This window comes from Mustela erminea, chromosome 17, assembly GCF_009829155.1.
Source record: "Mustela erminea isolate mMusErm1 chromosome 17, mMusErm1.Pri, whole genome shotgun sequence".
NCBI lineage: Eukaryota > Metazoa > Chordata > Mammalia > Carnivora > Mustelidae > Mustela > Mustela erminea.
This window is the reverse complement of record NC_045630.1, coordinates 39496572-39518472: the sequence shown is the minus strand read 5'-3', so window position 1 is coordinate 39518472 and position 21901 is coordinate 39496572.

The window sequence follows — 21901 nt, the reverse complement described above, 5'->3', positions numbered from 1 at the left end:
ATGAGTTTAATGAGAAAAAAAAGAATAGAGTAAGAAGATAAAGGGATAACCAGAAAGCAGAAGGGGAAGGAAGACAAAAGAGAGATAGAAAAGTGGTGTGTTCTGGAAACTGCCACGGCCACTGATGTCAGCATCAGTCAGCAGTACCAGTAACCTTCTTTAAAGATACAACAGGACTTTGATTTGTCTTTAATTTGTCTTTAAGAGTTGTCCAAAAATATTTCTTTTCAAAACTCAGCTCAAGTTAAAGCAAATATTTTCAAAAGTAAAATAGTAAATCTGCTGTTCTCTTTCAGATTGTAATTTATTAAATGTATAATATTGTTCTGTAGGGTGAAAATAGCCAAACATATTGAATCATGTTTTTCTTCTGATAATTTTTTCCAAGTAGTCAAAGAATATGATTATGATTATACAGAAGTGCTGTCACTTAAGATACTTAAATTACTGTACATGGTTAAAAGTGGAGCAGACTTTTAACATATGCAATGCTTTTTACCAGAAGTTGTATAACGTCAGTGTCTATGAAACTACTGAGTTCAGCTTCTTAATCTCCCTGCTGCCAAACAGCCCACTAAATCTGTCTGTAAAATTCACACGTGCCCTGCGTGTCAGCTGCGTCCCAGCGTATCCGAGAATGGATTTTCCATTGAACATTACTGCCAGAGCACTTTTTCTTCTGGCACCAGTAAAAAGATTGAAATATACCTCGGAGTTTAAAAAATAAAATATATGATGAACTTCAGTAATCTAAGAATATATAGGCAGGGTGTAAAAAACAATTTGAGATATATAGACGTTTGAGGAGATCAAATTCTATTAATTTATCCAGAAACAATTACATTCAATTTATCAGGCTTCTCAAAGGTGAGGTAATAGTTCCTGAAAAATTTTAGATCTACTGTAGGCTTTTTTCTACCACATTTGCCCAAATTCTTACCCAAGTAGGACCTTTCTTTCAAGCAAAAACTTAAGGGTCTACAGCTTTAAAAAGTGGTTTATAAATGTCCACTGGTTTGTTCTGACCACTACTCAATAGTAATTGAAAAGTAATTGATACTAACGTATCTGTTTCACATGGGAAATGTCTCTCTGAAAAGCCTAAAATGGTTCAAGTTGATGAGCTTCCTAAAAAAAATCTGTTTGCAATGATGTAGTACTGTCTCTGTTCCTTTCCTTTCTCCTTACCTCTTTGTTTCTCTCAACTAGAGCAACAGACTAAGTCCAGAGCACTACACTAGATGCTACTAGAAGAAGAAATTGATAAAATATATTTAGACAATTCCTGTTGTCTAAGATCTTAACATTTCGTCAAGATTTAAATACATATATACATATGTGCCTACACACACACACACATTATAGATACATACATACACAAACATGTATTTAAATATATATACACACACATACATAATCATAATTCAAGAGAGAAGTGAGAAATAGTATAAGAAAGATAGGGGAAAAAAGTGTTTTATAATCACAACTGAGATAGAATATGTTTTCCCTGGAAGCAAAACAGAGAAGTAGCTAGAATTAGCAAAACCTTTATGGAGAGCTGGTATTTGAAATGGAGAGGAGGAAATCCTAGGCAGAGGACACAGCACAAAAAAAAAAAAAAAAAAAAACAATATCGTGTTGTCTGGGAAACAGTGACTTCAGGAACACAATGCACTCAAGGGAACATAAAGGGGGATAGAAGCTATTCGCTTTGAGCTAAAGGGTTAGACTTTATTTTGTCCAAAGAATAAGCACCAATGCAGGCTTTAAAAAGAAGTAATGAGAGATGATCATATAATTCAGAGATTTATAGTCAACACACCCCTTTTATTATTAATCTCTGTATGATAAAGGAAATGGGTTAAAACATGGCCTCCAAGGCTTTCAGTGAGTCCTGGCCCTGCCCGCCTCGGCTATCAGCAGCACCATCTTCAAATGATCCTCCTGGGCTGTCTATTCTACAGCCTCTGGATTCTAGAGGTTCTCAAGGCATCTGAGGCTGTTTGAGTATTTAACTTCTTTAATGTCTGATATCCTTTCTTTCTGAAACACCTTCTCTCTTCCCTTCTCCCCCATCTTCTTGTCCAACTGGCTTTCTCCAATTTATTCCTACAGCTCCTCCTTGATGAAATGCTCTTGCTCTCTTATTCTACTACTTTAATTATACCTTGACTATAACGCCATTGCTGCACTTGCCCCAACTCTACTAAGAATATATTAGTCCAACAAATACATTCTGATTATATCCAATGTCCCAATTCAGAGGCAGGGGTTACAGTTCTTTCTAAAATCTTGTGTTTTAGTGTTTATTTAAATAAACTAATATGCTTTGTAAACAGATAAAACTAAATCTTTTTGTAACACATTTAAGTGTACTTTTAGAAATAATAATTATTTATCTTAATAAAATATCAGCTATACCAGGATGTTTATGGCATAAATTCTTATTCAATAGAAAATTTGTGAAATTGAAATTGAAAATGAACAATTTAGGCTGAATAATTAAAATGGTTCTTTTTGCATAAAGGGAGGGAGCTGACACATCTAAAAACTCTTCACTTTGTTATTTCTAAGTCTCTTCATAATCCTCCAGTTCATACTCCAGCCAATGGCAAACTGAACCTAGCATATCTTTCAATTATTTCAGAGAAGACCCCAGATTCAGCTTAAATGACTCAAAACTATTACCGGCTTCAAAAACAAGCCTGTCTTCAGCAGTCATTAAAATAAGCACTATCTTATGTTCACGAGGACTAACAAACATCAAGGCAGGCTAATGAATATCAGAGTGTAAGTTTGATAAAAACCAGGTGGCAGCTCAAAAATCTATTTAAAATTCCCTACTTCTCCTTCCTATTTCCCTTTTTATTAGGTGTTTGTGGAGAAATACTGTCTACACAAAATTCTCAAGGATCGGGAAGTGGGAGAAAATAGAAGTCAATGAATAGGCCCTCAGACTTTCTTAAAAAACATTCCGTTTCAACCTTGACCGCACCTACTAACACTACTGTTTCTCTTATCAATAAAACCCCAACCAATGTGAAGAGTCTTTCCTCTTTTTTTTTTTCTTCTGATTATCCTTCCTAGTTGGCAACTAAACTTCTATAAACAAAACTGATGGCCATTTGAATGGAGCACTTGTACTAAGCAGTTGTGCAGTTTCTACAACTTAGGAAAGCAGGACCAATACCAAACATCTTAATGTAAAAGAGGATGCATGACTATAAAACTCTAAGAACTACTGTTACTTACAAGTAAATTCTCTCATATACAATGTTGTTCTCTCCCTGCCCTAACCTCTACTTTTAAATAATTGCATCCAGATTTGTCATCAGGAAATTCTTATCTTCCATTCTTGGTCCATGTAAACTCAGGGAGGATTTGAACCCAGTCACCTGGCTTCAGAGATTGGCTTAAAACCCAGGCCTACCTAATGAGAGTATTCTATCTCCTGCCTATAGTGACTGGTACATGGATTAGTGTGTGACCTGGGCCCTAGAATCAAGATCATTCCTCAGATTTCTGTTAACTATTTGGAATATTAATAGAACTTTCTAGTCAGATTTCCAACTTTAGCATGCTATATGCCCAGAACTTTTAAACCTCAAGCCACCACACAGAGGAACCATGAAGGAAGCTAATGAGAAGTGAAGAGAAGATAAAGAAGGGGGCAGGCAGCTGCCTAGAAGGGGATGGAAGAAGAAAGAAAAAGAAAGAGATGGTTATGTCCTTTTAGTACCTGGATCAAGCCTTAACTGAATCTATCCTTGTATTTTTTAATTACAGGTCTTGATAAGGTACCTTTTCTTCTAACAAGTACCTGACTTGGTTTACTATCATTTGAAACTGAAAAATTCCTTTGAATACAAGCACTAGAAATACAAACAGAAGACCAAATAAGCCTGATAATTAAGCCAATGAACAATGTAGGCTTATTCTGACAGATGTTTATCTCTTCCAGACCTAATTGCATAGATAGTCATAAAGAAATGAGTCTAACTTGGTAGATTTATGAGGACATTATCCAATAAGATTTTATAAGCCACATAAAATTTTTGTGGAATATTTGAATGTACTTAATAACTTGCAAAACTGGTCTGCATTTACATTTATTTATGTCAGTTTTGAGCTAGAAAATAAAAATATAAACTCAGTCAATGAAAAACACACAAGCCTTGATGCAAATATCTGGCAGTCCAGGTGACAGCATATCACATTTATATTTTGTTTGTAAGAAACCCAGTTATGGCATTTTCTCTACATTTGTATTATGTTAATTTGGTCCTTGTCTGGCTGTGATGCTGCTATGCATATTAAAATGCAACATAGATAAAATAAGAATAAGAAAGGGTATCTTCAGTGGGGAGGAAGAAGGAACAGAAAGTCTACCAATGGAGGCAGAATGATAGGCAATGAATCTGTTTTGACTCTCACTTGTCTTCTACTGAGAACACCATTTGTTATCTTATGTTTCTATTTATTAACTTATATTTTGACAGGTATTGATAAGAAATTTTACTTTGCACAATTTAAAGTAAATTTTAAAGTGCTAACTTTTAGCATATTGAAATCTGTGCTTTAGCATATTGAAATCTGTGACTATGAAAATAGTGAGATTCCATTCATTACATGGTATGTTGTTCTCTGGCAGTTCTTAGTACTGGAAATACTATTTTCAAGTTGAGAAATGGCATTTTTATGACACCAGCTTCCTTTTAAACAGGACCCACAACAACAACAAAAATACATCTATATACATATATAGATGACTATATACATGACTATATTTATATATATTTGCTATTATATTTTTACTATAATCTCTGAGTTTTTGAATTGAGAAGAGTAAAACATATGCAGAACATAAGGATAGGTTCATGAAGAAAATGTTGTCATATTTTTCCTCAGGCATTTTTGGTTACCCATCTATCTAATGAGAAGGTCTGGGAAGTAAGAAGAAAAAAATAACAAACAACAGAAAATGAGAAACTTTCTTCCGTGACAAGAATTCATTTCAAATCTATTTAAGCAGGGGATTTGGGAAAGCCAGTGAGTAATATAAGCAACGCCAAAGATCATTTCTGGGTTTGGTCCTGACATGGTGTCCGGAGACTCCATCCCAAAAATACCACAAATTTTACCCACCTGTTTATTAAATGTTTTGTAAATGAGCTAGAATAAAAGATGGTAACCAAAAAACCGAATGCTTGAAATCAGTTTTGTAGGGGGAACAATTACTACTGATAATAGTTCCTAAGATTTGATCACAGACACTGGAAACTGAAGTGATTAGGAGAAAAAAAAAGAAATTTGAAGGTGAGATTAAAGAATTGGAAAATCAATTGACTTTATTTCCTATGCAAAAGTAGAAACTTCTGAGAATGATGATAGCAACTGAGCAGAAAAATAAGACAGTGACTGAGGTAAAAGCCATTCAGAGGGAGGATGAGTGGCTCATAGTGAGGATGAAAACAATTTAAGAGAAAAACAAGATGAAAGCAATCTCTTAAGAAGAGATGGTGGAGAAGAATGTTGTAGTTTGTGAAGTGCTGGGGTTTTGAAAGAGGAAGGAAATAGCTATAAAACAATGGAGAACCAAAGGCCATGCCTGTCCTACCATTTGACCTTGAAATAAAGACATATTATAGGCAAATTGGCTCCTCTTTGGTAGATTTTCAGGAAAAGGATGTTCAGGAGGTTACCAAGTTTCAGTTAGTGAGGAAAGGGAAGATTCAGAGAAGAGGCTGATGGCTTTGTTAATCACAGAGCTGGAGTTCCTGAAGGTTTAGGGAGGAGGGAAGACAAATGGGGGATTGGATAGATTAGTGGATGGAGCGTTCAGAGCTGCAGTGAATGTGAACAGCCCAATGATAATGGACTGTTGGTCTTCTGCTCTGAGATGTGAGACATGATAATTCACCAAGCAGCAGGAAGCTGTAGAGGTGGTTAGAGATGAGTTCTGGCCAATAAGAAGTCTAACTGAATCAATATCCAAGAGGTCATTATAATTTAGTTACAATTGACATGAGCTCTTTCATTCTCCTCAAATTTTGGGGAATTCACAATATGCCTGCAGCTTTGGTTTATTCCAACTGAAGTTTATAACATTGACTTTTAATCCTACCAAGGTTTTTAACATGCAATATAGAAGAATTTCTAGCAATACAATTACATCTGTCTCCTTGAAGTCATCTAGAGATCTGGTAAAGCTTAGGTATCAGCACCAGCATGAAAATCTTCCTTATTCTTAGCATCTTTGTGGGAGAAGAAGATGATGACACGGCTAATGCCTGGGCTTTAATAGTAAATCCATAAAGTTTCCACCAAGGGTGTGGAAGGTTATTTTATCATAGGACCAAATGGGTAGAGTGAAATGAGACTAATAGTGTTGGCACAGGCTCCTAGTAATAAGACAGGCAAAAATCTTTGCTCAAAGGGCACATGTGTTTAACTCAGCCATCCAAATTAATCAAGAGTATAGACCAAACATCAAGTACCCTCAATAGCAACAACCTTAAGTTACTGGTAACCAAGGAGGAACAAGAAGAAAATTGTCTTCAAGATTCACCTTCCACACTTACAGACTTCTAAGCTTCTATTTCCAAAAGGAAAAAAGCAATACGTTCTAGGAGAATCCAAAATCTGGTGAGCTCACCAGATTTTACCATTACCTCAAAGTTACGTCACAACGTTTTATTCTCAGTTGGAGCTGTGATTCGTGGTGTCCTCTCTGGGTTGTCTGTAAGATGGAAACAACACCTATAAGTGACAATGAGAACTTATGAGTTAATCTTTATCAGTATATTTAAAATTAGTTACAGGGGCTCCTGGGTGGCTCATTCGGCAAAGCATCCAACTCTTGATTTCAGCTCAGGTCATGATCTCAGCATGAGATCAAGCCCAGTGTACAGCTCTGCACTGGCATGGAGCCTGCTTGAGATTCTCTCTTCCTCTCCCTCTGCCCTTCTCTGCCTCTCTCTCTCTCCCTCTTTTAAAATAAATAGGTGATAGATAGATAGATAGATAGATAGATGCTAGATAGATACATAGATAGATAGATGATAGATAAAATTAGTTAGAGAAGGGAAGTCCCAGAAATAAGGTAGTATTATTCCTGGAACATACTTATTATATTATGGTAATTTTCTAGGAAAGATTTGTATGTGTTGAAACATAATAAATTTTCAGTCACCCTTTAAGGCTGTTTTCATATAAATATATTTATGTTTTTCTTGAGTACCTGAATGAAGAAGTGGGCTTTTTCTAGTTTCTTTCCATGTTTCAGATATAGTTAACAGTAATAAACAGAAATAAATGATTTGAAGTCAGTGGATTTTTTTTTTTGAGAGAAAGAGGGCAAGTCTTTTGCTTACTAGTGCTTAGATCATTTTTTTCTTTTGTTGCAAATCTTGGTAAGCTCACTAAGTGAAGTCCATTTTAAACAGAAACTATTTAGAAATTACCATGTCAGGCCTACATCTGTTTTTATTTATTGTCATCTTCATATTACCAACTATCGTAATTAAAATTTTACTTATCTGCTCTATTATTAATTTCTAGGCACCCCACATGAATAATCTCATTTGATTTATTAAACATTACTCTGGATTGTCAGGCAAGGTCTTATTATAACTTTTTTAATAAATGAGGAAACCAATTATTTTTTTCAGGATATAACTACTTCAAAAAGTTAAACCTGGAATTCAAACCCAAGATTTTTAATACAAAAATTTTGTGACTTTGTCATGATAGTGCCTACTTCATTGTATCTGTTATTCTTAAAAGCCTAATAGTGTCACATGGACACTATTCATTTTCCAGGGTTGTGGTAATAAATTACCACAAACTTGATGGTTTTAAAGGACATCAATTCACAGTTCTGGAGGCCAGAAGTCCAAAATCAAGGTGTTACCATGGCTGCACTCCTTCTGAAGTCACTAAAGGAAGAACTCTCCCTTCCCTTTCTCAGCTTCTGTGGCTGTCAGCCTTCCTCACAGCTCTACCTCAGTCTCTGTTTCTGTCTTCACATGGCCTTCTGCTCTGAGAAGACCTTCTCTTCATGTCTTTTCCTTTAAGGACACTTGCCATTGGATTTAGGACCTATCCTAACCCAGATGATCTCCTCATCTCCAGATCTTTAACTTAATTACATATACAAAGGCCATTTTTCCAAATAAGATCACATTCACAGGTTCCAAGACATAGACATATCTTTTGGGGCACCACCATTCAACTCACTACAGGTGCTTATCCTTAAATATCATGAAAATTAATATGGGACATAGACTGTTCTTATAAAACACCTGCTAATTATAATTGGAAAACATGAGTAATATTTTATAGTGTCCATTTAGAAAGTAAGTTGGAGTCTGAAAAACTAGTAGAAAGAAGCCATTCACAAAAGTTATATTAAAACTTTTAAGTACTTTAAAATTTTAATAAATATATAAAATTTGTCAGCTAGGATTATAATCGTGATTCTAATTAAGTTGAAACAAAATGCTTACAGTAGTAGGGGTTCCAAAACTATTTAACTGATAAATGGTGTTCCCATTCATCAAGTCCACAAAGTCAGGTTATTTGGGAGACAGGATCTCTAATCCCTGATACCCAATTTTCCTTGCCTTCTGGACACAGAAGATAAATATATATCCCTGTCTCTTAGAAGTTAGGAGTGGCAGAAATTACAATTGTGTCTTCCAGGAAGAAAGATTTTAATTACTGGCACCCAATTCTGTATTTCACTTTATCTCTTCCATAGCTTTTGAAAAACCACATTGTGAAAGCTGTACAACATAGAGCCATCCCATGGAGGTTAGTTTAGCTGCCCTCAGAGTTCTCTGGGTTCATAGTGCACTTTGTATGAACAAGAAATAAATCTTTGTTTTAAGCCCCTGAAATTTTGGGTTGTTTGTTAGTGTAGCCTAACCTAATCCATGATGACTTAAACAGTTATTTATATTAGGAATAGGTGACAAAAACTCTAAAATATATGGAATAGGTTAATGTTGATCCTACAGTGGGTACCAGTTGTGAATGGCCACCCCCTGCAGAGGCTAGAAGATGGAAATCAACCATCTGCAGTGGCAAATCATTTGGGAATAGTATCACCTATGATAATTTATAAGGCAGATATTCTGCAAAAAAACTAGTTGCTCTAAATGAAAGATTAAATAGAAAATTGGAGTGTCTGCAGATTGATGTCAGTTGCAATTGACAAGGTATCACAAAAAGAAAAAAAAAAAAAGATGATCTCAGAAAAGAAAAGATTGGTTTGCAATTAGGAGGTTCCATAAGAACTTAAAAATAGAGCTACCCTATGACCTAGCAATTGTACTACTAGTTATTTGCCCCCAAGATAAAAATGTAATTATCTGAAGGAGCACCTGCACCCCAGGGTTCATAACAGCAATGTCCATGATAACCAAACTGTGGAAGGAGTTGAGATGTCCATTGACAGATGAATGAATAAAGAAGACGTGGCATCTATATGGACTATTACTCAGCCATCAGGAAGGATGAATATTTACCATTTACATCAATATGGATAGAAATGGAAGGTATTATGTTGAGCAAAATAAGTCAATTGGAAAAAGACAATGATCATATGGTTTTACTCATATGTGGAATATAAGAAACGTGCAGAGAATTCATAGGGGAAGGGAAGGAAAATTGAATGAGAAGAAATCAGAGAGGGAGATAAACCATGAGAGGTTCTTAACTCTGGGAAACAAACTGAGGGTTGATGGAGAGGAGGTGGATGGGGGGCTGGGGTAATTGGGTGATGGACATTAAAGAGGGTATGTGATGTGCTAAGCACTGGGTGTTATACAAAACTGATAAATTACTGAACACTACATCTGAAACTAATGTTGTACTGTATGTTGGCTAATTGAATTTAAATAAAAATAAATAACTAGAAGAATAAAGAAGTATGGGGATTAGTAGGGTTAGAAAAGTTATTGCTTCTTAGAGTCTACTTTGTGCAAAACAGAAAAATTAAATCTAAATATTAAGGCAAGGATCAAATTAAAGGATGACTATCACACCATTTTTTTTAAAGATTTTATTTATTTATTTGACAGAGAGAAATTACAAGTATACTGAGAGGCAGGCAGAGAGAGAGAGAGAAGGAAGCAGGCTCCCTGCTGAGCAGAGAGCCCGATGCGGGACTCGATCCCAGGACCCTGAGATCATGACCTGAGCCGAAGGCAGCGGCTTAACCCACTGAGCCACCCAGGCGCCCTATCACACCATTTTTAAATCTGGAAATAGATTAAGGTATCTCAGAATAAAGATATGATTAAAAGTGGGGCACCCCCACATGCAGAAAAATGACACTGAGCCATTTCCTTACACCACACATGAAAATAGACTCAAAATAGATGAAGGACCTCAGTGTGAGAAAGGAATCCATCAAAATCCTTGAGGAGAACACAGGCAGCAACCTCTTCGACCTCAGCCGCAGCAACATCTTCCTAGGAATATCACCAAAGGCAAGGGAAGCAAGGGCAAAAATGAACTATTGGGATTTCATCAAGATCAAAAGCTTTTGCACAGCAAAGGAAACAGTTAACAAAACCAAAAGACAACTGACAGAATGGGAGAAAATATTTGCAAACAACATATCAGATAAAGGGCTAGTGTCCAAAATCTATAAAGAGCTTAGCAAACTCAACACCCAAAGAACAAATAATCCAATCAAGAAATAGTCAGAGGACATGAACAGACATTTCTGCAAAGAAGACATCCAGATGGCCAACAGACACATGAAAAAGTGTTCCACATCACTCGGCATCAGGGAAATACAAATCAAAACCACAATGAGATACCACCTCACACCAGTCAGAAAGGCTAAAATTAACAAGTCCGGAAATGACAGACGCTGGCGAGGATGTGGAGAAAGGGGAACCCTCCTACACTGTTGGTGGGAATGCAAGCTGGTGCGACCACTCTGGAAAACAGCACCAAGGTTCCTCAAAAAGTTGAAAAAAAAAAAAAGTTGAAAAATAAGTTGAATAAGTTGAAAATAGAACTACCCTATTGCAATACTGGGTATTTACCCTAAAGATACAAACATAGTGATCTGAAGGGGCACATGAACCCAAATGTTTATAGCAGCAATGTCTATAATAGCCAAACTATGGAAAGAACCTAGATGTCCATCAACAGATGAATGAATAAAGAAGATGTGGTATATGTATACACAATGAAATACTATGCAGCCATCAAAAGAAATGAAATCTTGCCATTTGCGATGACCTGGATGGAACTAGAGGGTATCATGCTTAGTGAAATAAGTCAATCGGAGAAAGATAACTATCATATGATCTCCCTGATATGAGGAAGTAGAGATGCAACATGGGGGGGTTTGAGGTGTAGGAAAGAATAAATGAAACAAGATGGGATCGGGAGGGAGACAAACCATAAGTGACTCTTAATCTCACAAAACAAACTGAGGGTTGCTGGGGGGAGGGGGTTGAGAGAGGAGGGTAGGGTTATGGACACTGGGGAGGGTATGTGCTATGGTGAGTGCTGTGAAGTGTATAAATCTGGCGATTCACAGACCTGTACCAGTGGGGATAAAAATATATTATATGTTTATAAAAAAATAAAAAATAAATTTTAAAAAAGTGGGGCACCCCATCTATCCTTTCAATTGGCCAAAAATCTCTAAGGAAAGGAGACTGACAGTGTGACTCTCGCTGAACCATGATAGAATTAATGGAAAAGCACCTGCAAATATGAAGGGATGGGAAGCTGGGATAGAGCTGAAAGAAAGAGAAGAGGGGAAAGGTAGAAAATAAGAAAGCAAATATTCCAGGAACTAAATCTCAAAACAAAACGGGGTGCCTGGGTGGCTCAGTGCATTAAGCCTCTGCCTTCAGCTCAGGTCATGATCTCAGGGTCTTGGGATCAAGCCCTGCATTGGGCTCTCTGCTCAGCAGGAGCCTGCTTCCTCCTCTCTCTGTGCGTGCCTTACTGCCTACTTGTGATCTCTGTCTGTCAAATAAATAAATAAAATCTTTAAAACAAAACAAAATAAAAACTTGTGGGCATGGAATTGGTACATGGAACGTGTAGAACCAAATAGATAAGAAGCTTATGAAACTTCTGAGAGAATTTCACTGCCAAAGGAATCCCATGACTGGTCTCAAAGAGACGGTGTCTATTTATAACTTAAAATCACCCTTGGTATATAACCCTTCTCAGGCAGGTAATGGCCTAAGAGAATTGCTTATTTCTCAATTCTTTATCTCTTATTTTCCCCAATGTCCATTATAGATGTGACTAAGTAGAATAAAGAAAGAACTGAGCTTTCAAGTGTGAAGTTGTCAAGTCACAGGTCACCAAAAACAATAGGCTAGGATCCCCCTCAGCGAACAGAAGCCTGGCTTATCTGAGGAACGTTCCCTACCACTCAGTCTAAGGGGTCCTCCCAATGACTGCCCATCAGCTTCTCTAAATCCCCACACTGAGTTTTGGCATCATCCTTTTTCCTTCATAGTCTGTGGATTATGAAGGGAGAAAACAACTTTTCCTCTAAGTTTATATGTTCATGCTCTATCAACAAGAGCTACATTCTTATCTGGGATCTCATGGACTCCATGATGGATGAAGAGCTTTTGGATCATCTCTCTTACAGAGGGCTTGAATGTCAGATTGGGGCAGAAGAGAGGAAAGAACATTTGATTATCAAGAGTGGTTGGTCTATGGCTGACTTTACAACTATTTGCTAATACCAAGTCCTTCACCTTTCAGGTTTACCAGATAACTGTATTTGCCCCTGAAAGTTCAGAATAGCCCTGTGACTTGCTTTGGCTAATTAAATGTGAGCAGACATGGTATTTGTCACATCTGAGTAGGAGCATGTAGCTGTAGGTTCTTGACTCCCTAACTCTTAATTCCTGTCGTGACAATTCTGCAAGCACATGTTGATAAAGAGTTGCCATACTAAAAAACAAGTGGAGGAACACTGCTATCCCAGACCCATAGAAAATCCATGTGAGAAAGGGTTTCTGCTTTAAGCCACTGAGGTTTTTTTCTTTGTCACTGTAGCATTACTTAGCCCATCTTGACTAGCCCAGGATCAATACTAAAATTTGAATAAATTGTGTTCTTCCATTTTCTAGTTGTTATTGAACTTATTTTTAAAACAGCTATTGTATTTTTTTAAAAATCTAAAAATCATAGCTTTATGCTGATGCTCCAACATATATTACATTACTTTATGCCTGGTTTATCTTTTCCACAAAATAAAAAATTTTACCTATGTTAAGAGCATTCAAATAGTTTAATTTTTTAAAGAGAACGTATTCTAAATCTTTATATTAAGTGGCATTCCCTATCAAAAAACCCAGCTAAGAATAACCTTTTCGAATTTTGTGTTTTTGTTTTTTAGACTGACCATGCTTGGAACTTTAATGTCATTAGAGTCTACTTTTCAGGATGAATCAATCTACCTCAAACCCCAGGCATTTTACTTGATTTGGGGAGTGGAAAAGTTCCATAGACCAAGAAAATTACTTAGCAATAAAATATGTGAGAAACAGTTTGACAGTTCTTCCTCTCTTTTTTCCCTTAGCTATAAAACGCATTTCTACTCCTCCCCAACTCTGCTGTCACTTTGAAAGCCATCCAATAAATTGGTCATCCCTATCATAGTTACCAGTAGGTAAACGAGAGAGAGAGAGAGAGAGAAACATCGTTTCATGAATTGAGATTAGGGTACCTCTGCCCAAACCCAATGACTTCCTTAAAGCCATATTAATACTTTCCAAAGACAAATAAAAAAAGCGCAAAATTAACTTCTTATTGGTGTAGCTATCTGACGCAAACCCCCTGCAAATCCATTGCCATCAAAATATCTCATTGCCCAAAAGAGTAGATTCCATGAAGCCTTTTGCTGACAAAGAAAATATTCTGTGATGTTGTTTGTCATATATGATTTTCTGCCTCGGTTTAGCTCAAGCCAAGAGACTAGGCAATTATCCTTTAGCTGATCTATGGCATAATCTGTGGTACTTGTCTTAGTTATAGCTATATTTTCAGGCAATTTACCTATAGGAGCCACCAGTCCCTACCTGCTGACAAAGGTTTTCCAGATCCCCCACCTTAAACCTGGACAGCTCCCAAAGGAAGGATATTTATACATTTAAGGACAGCCTTAACTTGAGGTCACATATGGGTCACAAATTGCCAGGCGTGCATGTGTGTACACCAGGTCTAGTGTAGACCATACAAAATCATATCCCAGCCCTTTGATTATGTACTGTCCTGTCCCTGTCTGGATGACTTTTCAGAAGCTGACAGAGCTTTTACAATTTAATTGGTGTTGACACCTTTTGAAGCCATGCCTTGAGGCTCTAAGGGTCATTGTATGCTTTCTCTGTTTCTCTCCAATGCCTCCACTTGGCTACCTCACAGTCTGTGGTGCCTGGCTGGCCCCTGCACTTTTTATTCATGTTCATACTTGTTCTGGGTCCTGTTACAAGAGCCCTTGTTAAATGCCCAGCAGGCAGCAGTGAATGGAGATTTTGACTATGTGGGATTTGAGACCTCTGGCAATAATGGAGAATAAACTATAAATATAAAAGTATCCCTGTTGTGGACTGTGTTGTTATCACCAAAGATTTATTCCAGAGGACCTCAAACCTAAGGTACTTTCTGTGCACGCTCATGGCTGTAGGCCTTACAATTAGGTTTTTGCTTTCCATGCTGGGGATTCTCTAACTATGACTTTTCTTCCGTCATCATTTCCAATTCAGTACCATCCTTCTCTTAGCAACGCTCCTTCCTAACATTTGTTGGGATAGCACCATGATTCTGACTTACGTTCTGACCTCGTTACCTCAAAGTTTAAGGAAGAAACAAAAAGATTGATTTCTGCATTGTTTTCAGGCTCAATTCTGTAAAAGTGTCTTTTTGCCCCCAAAGGGTCATGTTTATCAGGCAACTTTGTTCTTACGTCCCAAGAGTGAGAGGTTGAGGAACTGTTACCTTTTATAGAGCCTTGCTCAATTCGTTATATTTTTTAAAGTATCAAGATTTCCAGTCACAGTTATCAACTGCCTATAAACTTGCAAGCTATCAAAAGAATGTTTCTTGTTCATAAACCCCATTAAAAAATACTCTTACATATGGAAGTGTTAACATCTCTGGAAAAGATTTTGTTCTTCCCACCATCAAATTTATATGGTCTACAGTGAATATAATAAATCAGACAGATGTTCGAATTTTTTCAAGTACATTAAAAGAAAAAGACTATCAACTTATTAGGTTGCTGTTCTAGAAGATAAAACATATCAGAGAAACAAAGGGCATTCTGAAATTATTTGTATGGATGGTTACAGGAAGTAACATGGATTTTTTTAAAAAGCTCCTCCTTAAATGTTCCCATTTTTTCACAATATAATTCTACTGAATTTTGGGTTATTATAAAGTCAATTAATAAGAAAATAAAAATGGGAATATCATCAGTAATGATTTTCTAGTGAACTGTGTAACTGATTTCCTCCAAATATGAACACATTTGAGGAAAACTCACAACAGGTATGGCTTCTGTTTAAAACCATATTTCTAGCACAAGATTTAGGTAAGAAATAATTTTTGTTTCAGCAAGAAATAATTAACCTTCTTCAAAACTAAAGAGATAGCTTTTTTAAAAAATGAGTTAAAAACATCAAAAAGGATTACTTAACTGGATGAGGAGACATTTGAAGGACAAGTTCATCTTTCTACCTGTGAAAATCTCTTAAGAATGAAAGATTACCTGCTGTTTTTCCAGTACACCAAAGCTGGGGAAAGATAAAACTATTTCTAGTTATACATAGCAACAAGGAACACAATTAAAAATAATTATGAACTTACCAATAATGAGAGATAAGTGGTATTAGAATTCACATGACTGGAAACGGAGATAAGACCCAGGCTTTTAATTTTTTGCAAAATGTCAAATGTGGAGAGGACAAGAAAGACTCTTCTCTGTTCATCTGTATCAAGGACCAGTGTTTACATCACCTCACTATGTCATTTGTAAATCCTGTGATTTGGGGAAATCACTCAATTTTTTTTTTGAGGTGAGGGGTAAAGTAGATAATATATGTACCAGAATCTATGACATACCAAGGAAATAACAGTTAGAATTTTATTAGATTTTTTTGGTTTTGTTTTTGTGACCTTTGTTGGTATTTTGAGACATGGCACAATATTTTATCTTTTGTATTACTGGAAGGAATCTCCAGAGAAAGAAAAGTGTTTTAAAATGCCAGGTATGGGATTATAAATAATAAAATAAAGATTGATATGAAGAGAAATACACCATTTCTGGAAAATAGAATAATGGCTATATAAAGCAAATCAATAGGATTTTACTCTCAACTCTGGCATAAATAGCAGTGTGATGTTATTCATATATTCATCCAACACATTCCTTTGAGAGCCTGTTTGCAGGTCCTATACTGGGGATATTAAGAGGAATAAAATACATATTATGTTCTTAAGCTTATCCTTGAGTAAGCCCCTTCACGCTGTTTACCCTTACTGAGACCCATATCTGTATGCATCAAAATAAATTACAAAACTAGGAGCACCTGGATGGCTCAGTCAGTCAGGTCTCCAACTCTTGATTTGGACTCAGGTCATGATCTCAGGGTCGTGAGATGGAGCCTTGCCTCAGGCCTCACACTGAGTATGGAACCTGCTCAAGATTCTCTCTCCCTCTGCTCCCCTGCCTTGCACAGGTGCATTCTAAAATAATAAATAACAACACATAATTGACCTTATTTGCTTTTGTTGTACCTCCTCACTAGACTGTAACATTCAGGGATAACAGAAGATACATTTTATTCACCTTTGCATCCTAAGCATTTTCACACTGACTCCTATTACTGGGCATTCAGTGAATGTATACAAAATGAATATTAATGAGTGAATTAGTGGATAAAAAAATGAGAAGGAGGGATGACTCTATAGTTACTATGGTGGGTTACCCCTTTTTCAGATCTCAGAGAGGACTTCTCTGACAGTACTGATGTGATCTCTGGTTGCACACTACCATGTAATTACTTTATGTATTTTTTACATTTTACTTGTTTATTCCTTGTTCGAAAGCTGCATACCAGCAGGAACCTTGTCACTCTTGTTCTAACACCCAGCCAAATGCCTGTCATGTAGAGGGAGCTAAGTCAAGTGTTAAGTGAATTAATGGGTTGATTATCCTATAAAGCAGGAATATAGGAATATCTTTCAGAAAAATTAGAAAGGATTCAGTTAGAGGTATATAGGATTTGATACAAAAACAGCACAAAAAGGTGAAGATATACCCTGCAAGCTGTTGTAAGATTTGATTGGGAACCAAAAAAAAGGTCAGGTTTGGGAGTCTCAGATACAGATCTGGGAGTTATCTCTGTTGGGTTCAGGACGTGACTCAGAGCAGACATTAAATAAGTGTTTGTTGAAAAGTTGCTGACGGCAGAAATTCTTGAGAGAAAGGGATCAAGAGAGCAAGTGAAGGAAAATGTTTTATTCCTCACTGTCTCATTTCCTTTTATTACTGTAAAAAAAGAAAAAACAAAATTCCAGAATAATAAAAATACAGAGAAAATTTAATATACAGTAGAGGTGAAACTTTGCTTCCATAGTCATTGATTCAAGCTGTGTGTAGAGAGAGAGAGAGAGAATATGCAATCAGTCTTTAATTTAACAAAAAAATTTGGTTAACCTACTGGTTATTTTTAAATAACCATGGGTTGTAAAGAAAGCCTTCGTGGAATTTATTAAAACCACTCTTTATTTGTGATTGTTTAACCTGTATTAATTTAGAGACTATCAGAATTCAGAGCATCTGGGCTCTGAATTATATTCCTTCAGAGAAAGACTTTCACTCTACTATGTCCTATGCCTTTATAGAAGGTTACTGTAAGAAGTGCCTTTTATGTTATTTTTGTAATATTATATTGAAGCTTATAAAATCATAGAGCAGAAAGGAAACTAAGAGACTACCTTGTGTAATGTCTTTATTTTGCAGGGGAGACATTTAAGCCAAGGGAGGAAAATAACCATTTTTAAAAACTTTTCAATGTACTTTCTTTCTGTTGGTAAAAAAAAATAAAAATAAAAATAAAATGACTCAATAGATTTTCTCTTTTGCTTTATTTGGTAAATCTTAGAGCCACGTCCACACATGGTTCTTAAAATACTCTGGTCATGGTGCTTTCCTGGTGAACTCTGTCCTATTTTTTAATGAAAACATTCATCCTAAATTGTGACTTAATCCATAAACCACTTCAATCTATTTCAAAAAGAAAGTAAGGCACTTAAAATAGTAATTACTTGTAGAATAAAAATTTTATTCAAAAGTGAATTATTGCCATGTGCTCATCTCATGAGGCCATACTCTCAAAAAATATTTTCTCTCCAAAATAATTAAGAATTATTCCAAATTAAGAACATCAACCAGAGAACAGCCAATCTATTCTTAGTGTGATATCTGAAAAGAATTTGGTTTCAAAGTTGTTGTAAATGCTGTAAAGTTGTGAGGACGTAGGACGCAGGAACATTCCTTTCTGACAAATCAGCATCATCAACAGACGTCAAACATCCTGGATATCAACTGACAAGTTAGAAGAGAGTTCAATGTCCAACTTTGGCTCTGGTACCCAACTTCTCTGGCCCAGTTTTATTATCTTTAAAATGAGAGTTAAGTAGAACTTATCGATAAGGTTTTCATGAAATTTCATATGCTTTTAAACAGTGAAAAATGGTAGTTATTATTATTATTATTCTGTATTAAGCATCAATTATGTGTGAGGCACTGGGGTTTACTAACCAGAAATAATGTAAGTCCATGACTTGAACGATAACACCTCCCAAAAAACCATTAAGTCTATCTAAGAAGATGAGAATTTGATATTTTAAAAAATCAATAAATTTAATTCAATGTGATTTTATCTCAAAGAAATTGAGCTTTAGAGTTGGAGAGTGACATCACCAAGATGGCAACACAGGTTGTTCCCGACTTCACTCCCCCTCGCAAGAATAATAACTAACCACTCTCCAAGAACAAGACATTACTGAGAGACTCCTAGAATGTGGTGAGGCTGGAGCACTCCTCCTGTACCACAGTGACCAAAATAGGTTGCATTAGAAAGGTAAGTGCAGGGGAGACTGGGTGGTTCAGTATGTTAAATGTTGGACTCTTAGTTCAGGCTCGGGTCATGATTTCAGGGTTGTGAGCCCCAAGTTGGGCTTATGCTCAGTGGTGGAGTCTGCATGGGATCCTCTCTCTTCCTCTGCCCCTCCCCCCTCCCTGGTCCCCACTTACGCTCACGCTCACGCTCTCTCTTCCTAAAATAAATAAATCTTAAAAAAAAAGGGGGGGGTTAAGAGCAGCAGTTACCCCTTGACCACACTGCCCATCCCCCAGTACAGAAGAGTACTACTTGAAGAGGTCTTCCCTGAGCTGCCACGTTATTCCAGTGGGAAAAGAGAACAACATGGGAGAGGTGGGCAACGAGCCTTCCCTAGCGTTGTGGGTCATTTTGTAGGAGCCCTGCTTTGATCCTAAAACAGGGATGTGCTCATAGCTGGGAACTTGGAAGAATGTGGATCTCCCTGATTCACATCCTTAAATGAGGAGGTCCGTCAGCCCTATAGTCTCGTTTGCTCATATCAGACAAGGTGCTAGATCACAGCCCCAGCCACTGTGGAGGATGACTTCCAGCCCTATCTGTCCAGAAGGGCTGGTGACAACTCCTGGAAGCAGTTCAGCCTGGGAGAGAGGGGGCTAAGCAAAGCTGATTGTCCCCAGAGCAAGACCGGTACCAGCCATGCAGGTGTCCATGCTACGCACAGACAGGAGATTCACTCATAGGAAAAATTGAGGGTAGGAGGTCAGTCAGTAGCTCAGCCAAATGGAAAATTGGCCTCTTTGGGAAATTGAGAGCAGCTGAGAGCATTTCCTCCCCCTTTCCTGCCAGGCAAGGGGACTGAGACATGGCTCCACCCACTACAGAGAGTATCTTCCAGCCCAATCTGAGCAGAAGAGCTGGCAGCAACTCCTGGAAGCTACAGGGCCCAACAGGGCTGAAGTGGAGAAGAGAGCAGACAGAACTTTTTTATCAAAAAGACCAAAGATAACAAATGTGCATGGATGTGAAGAAAAGGGAGCCCTTATACACTGTTGGTGGGATTATAAACTGGCATAGCCACTATGGAAACCAATGTGGAGGATCCTTGAAAAAAATTAAAAATTAAATTAAAAACTAAAACTAGTACTACTGGACTGATCCAGCAATTCCACTTCTGGAAATATATTCAACAGTAATGAAAACACTAACATGGGAAGGTATCTGTAGCCCCATGTTCATACCAGCATTATTTACAATAGTCAAGACATGGAAACAACCTCAGTGTCCATCAGTGGACGAATGGATAAAAGAAATCGAAGCATACAAATACAGTGGAATATTATTCAGCCTTAAAAAGGGGGAAATCCAGGCGTCTGGGTGGCTCAGTGGGTTAAGCCTCTGCCTTCGGCTCAGGTCATGACCTCAGGGTACTGGGATCGAGTCCTGCATCGGCTCTCTGCTCCGTGGGGAGCCTGCTTCCTCCTCTCTCTCTCTCTCTCTCTCTCTGCCTGCCTCTCTGCCAACTTGTGATCTCTGTCTGTCAAATAAATAAATAAAATCTTAAAAAAAAAAAAAAGAGGAAATCCTACCATTTGCAACATGAATGGGCTTTGAAGCCATTATACTCAATGAAATAAGTCAGACAGAAAAAGACAAATACTGTTTATCTTACTTACATGTGGAATCTAAAAAAACAACCACTACCACCACCACCACAATAAAAATACCAAAGAAAAAAGAGGTCAGATCTAGGTTTACCAGAGGTGTAGGGTGTGGGAAGGGGAATTGAAAAAATGTGGTCAAAAGGCATAAACTTCCAGTTATAAGATAAAGAAGTATTAGGAATGTAGTGTACAAATGGTAACTATAACTAATATAGCTCTATGATGTATAAGAAAGTTAAAAAAGTGAATCCTAACAATTCTCATCACAAGGAAATTTTTTCCTTTCTTCTCTTCTTTGTCTTCTTCATATTGTATCTATATGAGGAGGTGGATGTTACTGGAACTTGTTATGATCATAATTTAACAATATATGGAGATAAACCATCATGCTATACACTTAATCTTATACAATGATGCATGTCAATTATGTCTTAATAAAACTGGGAAAAAATAAATATTAAATTTATAAGAGTAATGCCTACACTGTGCTAGAGTAGTTACAGTAACTTAAGAGAAATGGAACTTACTATGAATGTGATAGAGAATATCTATCACTCATTCATTCAGAGAATGAATCACTCTCATTTAGAGAAGATTTATCGACTCATTCATTATTTGCTTTTTTTCCTTTATTTTAAATTTTCAAGAAGACAAGTTATTCAAACTGAAGTTCTTTTAATACTAAGGTAAACAAGAATTTGTTTCACTGAGTGGACGCAAAATCAAAGATATTTTATTCTCCTTAATAAAGTTAGAATTTTTGAAGTTTCATGATTAAAAACATACTACCATTCTACATTTCTAATGTTTCTTTAAGTAGTAAACACTTCTGATAGTAAATACTGGTTGGTTTGTTTTTTTCATTAAAAAGAGTTCACATTCCATAGTTATACTTCCCATGATGCAGTTCAGACAACCTATGGCACTACCGCAGGTAGAGGAACCTGCCTTGCCCACAGAAATTACCTCCAGACAATCAGGTGAGAGGTGGGTTCTTGGTATTACTAAAATATGCCACATTAGTTAATTTTTAAAAAATGAGTATTGAGTCCCTGATATGCCAGGGCCCATCTGTAAACAAAATTAAAAACTTGATCTTATGGGGCT